Source organism: Gorilla gorilla, chromosome 5 (assembly GCF_029281585.2).
Source record: "Gorilla gorilla gorilla isolate KB3781 chromosome 5, NHGRI_mGorGor1-v2.1_pri, whole genome shotgun sequence".
Classification (NCBI taxonomy): Eukaryota; Metazoa; Chordata; class Mammalia; order Primates; family Hominidae; genus Gorilla; species Gorilla gorilla.
The window spans coordinates 12697947-12703946 of record NC_073229.2 but is presented as its reverse complement, the minus strand read 5'-3'; positions in this window follow the sequence as shown (position 1 = coordinate 12703946).

The window sequence follows — 6000 nt, the reverse complement described above, 5'->3', positions numbered from 1 at the left end:
TGGCATGAATCGAGCATCTTTAACCTACATAACAATATATCAGAATGTATTAGGTAAAAAATAAGTAAACTAGTATAACAAAGTTAAATATTTCTAAAGGAAAATTATAGCTTTATTTTTTTTCCTGAAATGTTTTGAGGAGGTACTTACACCAAAAGATATTATCATTGATCAATGAAACTTTTTCAGAATTTGCTTGTGTCCCACCAATATTTGATTACATAGTGCTTCTGTGAGTTCCATTTCATTAATTTAGCATTGACAGGAGAGAAGGCAATGGCTCTGCAGCCTCTCTTGGTGTGGCATGATCCTGGTTCCGCTGACTGATCTCTATTAGAACCATGGCCTTAATCATGCCTTTCATGCTTCTAACTTGATTTGCATTTGTTGTGTAATCCAAATTTATTCTCTCGTTTAGTTGCTTCCACCCATAGAAAAGCAGGTCTTTTTCATTTCTCCTTCACCATTGCCCCCATTTTTCCTTTTTGTCCTCCCATGATGAAAAACAAGACAGAAACAAACTATAACAACAACAGACACCTTTTGTCTGTGGTCACCAATGCATTGTAGCACTAAACTTTGTTCAAAATCTCTAGATCTGACCTCTATATCTGCTGTTCCCAGAGTTTTTCAATGTATTCTCTAGACTGCTGTGACCCATTGACAGAAAGTCTAGCTATATTTAATTGAAAGTTATTACTGTCTGATATGGTTTGGCTGTGTCCGCACCGAAATCTCATCTTGCACTGTAGCTCCCATAATTCACATGTTGTGGGAGGGACCCAGTGAGAGGTAAGTGGATCATGGGGGCAGTTTTCCCCACACTATTCTAGTGGTAGTGAATAAGTCTCATGAGATCTGATGGTTTTATAAGGGGAAACCCCTTTCGCCTTTCACTTGGTTCTCATTTGCTAAATCATGCCTCTCAGCTGATTCTCTCTAGAATTTATTCTCAGGAGATCTAATTAATAACTTGTCAAGCTGATGTCCATCCTTGGGGACAACTCGTATCTGAAGAATGGCCAGTGAAAGGTATTAAAACTCCATACTCCTGCCTCAATTTAGGGCAACTCTGAAGGGTCACCCCAGCTTCTCAGCTCCCCCTTGAGATTAGCTGAGGTATTTGTTGTGACTGCATCACATCTCAACTCCCTTTATCCAATTCAGCTTTTTCGCCACAGTTGTTGGTTCCTAGGATTTTACCCAGTTAAATGTTCTCTACACAAATCTCTATCTCAAATCTGCTTTACAGGGAATGTGGCCTCAGACAGGTTTTCATTAGGTTCTGGACATAACTCTCATTAGTCATTGATATGATTCGGCTGTGTCTCCGGCCGAATCTCACCTTGATTGTAATTATCCCCGCATGTCAAGGATGGAGTCAGGTGGAGATTATTGAATCATAGGGGCGTGTTCCCCCTACTGTTCTCCTGGTAGCAAATAAGTCTCACGAGATCTGATGCTTTTAAAATGGGAGTTTCTCTACACAAGCTTTCTTCTCTGCTACCATTTAAGATGTGCCTTTGCTTCTTTTTTGCCTTCTGCTGTGACTGTGAGGCCTCCCCAGCCATGTGGAATTGTGAGTTCATTAAACCTCTTTCCTTTATAAATTACCCGGTCTTGGGTAGGACTTTATTAGCAGCATGAGGACAAACTAGTACAGTCTGTTCTATAAGCCCAAGTCGGATCACAGAGTCCCGCTTTCTGTTTCTTTTGTTTTCTAGCCCATATTTCTACTAAAACTTGACTCATATAGACTTAAAACAAAATAATTAAGCATGGCTAATATTTATTTAATATTTTATACGTGTCAGGTACTGTATTTTGTAACTTATCTTTTAATAATCTTTCCAAATCTCTAAAAGGAGAATTCTGCTCTTTTATAGAGAAAATAAGGATGGCTCTGAAAATGTTAGTATTAGGGGAAGTAGGGTGAGGGACATAGGGGGCACTTTGTGTTATTTGTGCATTTTACTATCAGTCTAAAATCAGGTCAAAATAAATATTAAAAAAATGAGTAGTAGAAGCAGGTTGTTAAGATTTTCAGTGTGACTCTAGAATTTTTTTGTTTGTTGTTTGTTTTGGAGTGTAGTGGTAACATCTCTACTCACTGCAACTTCCACTTCCCAGGCTCAAGCAATTCTCCTGCCTCAGTCTCCCAAGTAGCTGGGATTATAGGTGTCCGCCACCACACCCAGCTAATTTTTGTATATATATATATATATATTTTTAGTAGAGATGGGGTTTCAGCATGTTGGCCAGGCCAGTCTCCAACTCCTGACTTCAAGTCATCCGCCTGCCTCAGCCTCCCGAAGTGCTGGGATTATAGGCATGAGCCACCACTCCTGGCCCAAAGTTCATATTTTAACTACTAACCTAAATTATTTTAAAAACAATAGCCTCCTTGGACTCAAACCAGGTCAGAGTGACATGATCATGTGTCTGTTTTGTGCAGGGCGAAGTGAGATTATTATCTAGGAAAGAGCTGAAATGTCTTGTTGTGGGCATAAATATTTCATATAAATTCTAAGCTTCATATTAGCACTTAGATTATAATTATCTAAAGAATAGAGAACAATTTCATATAATTTTCAGTGTATCAGGCGAATCAAAAGTATACATACAAGCATGCAGATGAATTTCAGTGAATATAGTGGTGACGATGCTCAACAGAATATGTGTCCCCCACCCCATCCCTGCTTCTTGCTCTTTCACTGTCCTAAAGATAGAACAAAATGGTTCAGGCATCCAGCTTGTCCCCTCCACACTTCACACTTTTACTTAATAGCAGCTTATCTTTAACACTTTGTCATCTTTAAGATGTTGCTAATTCTTTCTGGTAGATCCCAGGACTGAGGATGAGGAAGAATGATTTTATTTAAATAAAGTTGCTTAATTAAAAAACAATTTTTTTTTAGTTTTAAAATATTTTCATTATTTTATAAAATTTTTGTGGGTACATAGGAGGTTTATATATTTGTGGGGTACATGAGATGTTTTGATACAGGCATGCAGTGTGAAATAATCACATCATGAGGAATGGGCTTTCCATCCCCTCAAGCATTTATCCTCTGAGTTAAAAACTATTCAATTGGCTGGGCGTGGTGGCTCACGCCTGTAGTCCCAGCTCTTTGGGAGGCCAAGGGGGGCGGATCGCCTGAGGTAAGGAGTTTGAGACCAGCCTGGCCAACATGATGAAACCCCATCTCTACTAAAAATACAAAAATTAGCCAGGTGTGGTGGCGAGTGCCTGTCATCCCAGCTACTCGGGAGGCTGAGACAGGAGAATCATTTGAACCTGGGAGGTGGATGTTACAGTGAGCCGAGATCATGCCATTGTACTCCAGCCTGAGTGACAAGAGTGAAACTCCATGTCAAAAACAAACAAAAATCAATTACATTCTTTAAGTTATTAAAATTAAACATTGTAAATGATTTCTTTTCCCAAAGCTTTTTCAGAGAAAAAAAAAGTAGAAACAAAGACACTTTCTACTGATTTCCAACATGGTGACTGTATTTCTAGCATGTGTTAAGGTGAAAAATTGATTTTATGTTTAATACAAAACATAGCATAATGTAATGAAAAGCAAGATTGTAATGATGAAGGAAAATAACACTAGTGCTAATTTTTTTCAATTTGAAGCATTGGATTAAAATGAATTAGGTTATATTCCAACATGTTTATATTGAATTTCTTTTTTCTCCATTTGGTTTCTTTTTATTAATGGGGGAGTGTTGCATTTGTATAAGGTTTCCCTATTATATTCAATTGTTTTGAGATGCTTTTAATATGAAGTTTTTATGTTTTCTTTTTGATGTATACATGTTATGCTTTTATGCTGAATTTGATAATTGGTGCTGTATATGCAAAGCAAATGTAATTTCCCAGCTTTTATTTTTTAAAGCCCTGGGAAGCAACATAATGAAGTAGAAATAGTATCAAGACAGGAGTTAGAATACCTGGATTCTAAAATTTAAATTAAATTAGGATCTAGTGACATTATAGGTGTTCCTTGATCTTCTGATGACCTGGTTCCTCAAAAGAAAAATAAAATATTCTATAAATTGTTTCTAATTCTAAAACTCTATCAATCCTATTTTTAAAATTATAATTAGTTGAATTCTCTAAGGTCACAAAAATCCCTATTAAGAAACTAAAATAAAATTTTATCATATCTTAAAAATACTCTGATCTTTTTTTATATGCTGACATGAATTCTAATTATTTTTGAGCCCCTAAAAACATTTAAGATCACAGTTTATGTTTTATTATTGACTTTCAGATAATTAACATTTTACTGATAGATATGAACAAATCTACTCTAACAGAGATAGTCATTAGTTTATTTCTCTCTTTTCAGTATCAATAAAAAGTATCGATTTACCAATAACAATGAATTAATTGCCTGAAATAAATGAAACATAAGCAGCAAAAGTGAACCTTTGAGTATAACTCTTCTTGTAAACATTGACTTAGTTCAAAGGGAGCTTATCTTTTAAAAAAAAGCGCTAATTCATGTCTATTGGTATAGATATAATCTTTTGTTCCTTGAAAATAGATCCTACTATACTCCAGACACTATGCCACTTGGTGCAGATATTAACACAAATAGCAGGTGATCATTGTCCTCATGGAGTTTATTTTAAAGAGAACAAAGTGAGACAAAGGCACACAAGCAAAGAACTACAATACAAAGGGGATGGCATCTGACTCAGCATGGAGGTGTCACAGAAGGTGTTGTTTTGCTTAGGTTTTGAAGTGTGGGTAGGAGATGGCCCATGTTGAGAGTGGGAACTGGGAATTAAAAAGATGAGGAGGTCTCTGCAAATCTACATGGATGGGAAGTAGCATGCTGATGTGGGAAACAACTAAAAAGTTCCAGAATGCATGGTTTATAAAGCGTGAGTCAGAGAGGGCTAGACCAGTAGCCAGATCAAGGATATCTCACATGTTATAGTCATGAATAAGTGCATTGACCTGCAGGCCATGGGAGTCACTGAAGGTTTCAGTCAGGTAAGTGAGCTGATCAGAACAGTCCTTTAGATAGGCCGCTCTTTTGGCTGTAAGGGGGACACGTTTGAAGTAGGGCTACAGCTAAAAATATACAGACACTTCCTCTTGTCTACAGCCCTGCTGGCATCTGTTGTATTTTGACTTTTTAATAATAGCCATTCCAACCGGTATGAAATGGTATCTCATTGTGTTTTGATTTGCATTTTTCTGATGATTAGTGATTCTAAGCATTTTTTTTTCGTGTATTTGTTGGCCGTTTGTATGTGTTCTTTTGAGAAGTGTTTGTTCATGTCCTCTGCTCATTTTTTAATTGGGTTATTTTTTGTTCTGATTGATTTAAGTTCCCTGTAGATTCTGGATACTAAAAAACAAACAAAAACCAGAAGTAAATAAATTCTCAGGACACACACACCCACACCCACACCCACAGAGAGAGAGAGAGAGAGAGCGCCTAGGTAAGAGGCCACCAACCACCAGGGTCTAAACTGGGAACACTTTCTAGTACAGAATGAATGGAAAGGATTCATGAAATATCTAGAAAGTAACGTTAATGAGATTTACATGTGTGGAGTGAATGAGGAGAAACGGATCATTCAGTTTTCTGGTGGGAATAACAGGGGGAGCCATTAGTTGAAATTTTGAAGTGGGAGAAGGAGAGGGAGTTTTAGGGAGAAAGATGAGTTGTTTCTTAGGTATTTCAAACCCTTGAAGCTTCTATGGGACATCGAAGTGGAAATAACAGTCTGTGGGTTGGGACAATAAAGAAAGAAATTGGTTGAAGACTAGGGGAAGAGTATAGAGCAAAGAAATATTTAAGATAATAAACATAGAGAGATAGCTGAAAATGTGGGACTGGATTACAAAGGAAGAGTGATTTAGTTATGAAGCCCAAGGGCTGACAGGAATGGGTGACTACTCGAGGAGTTCATATGCATCTGTTATTGTATGAATAAAAAAAACTATCTGTTCCTTCCTAAAGATATCTT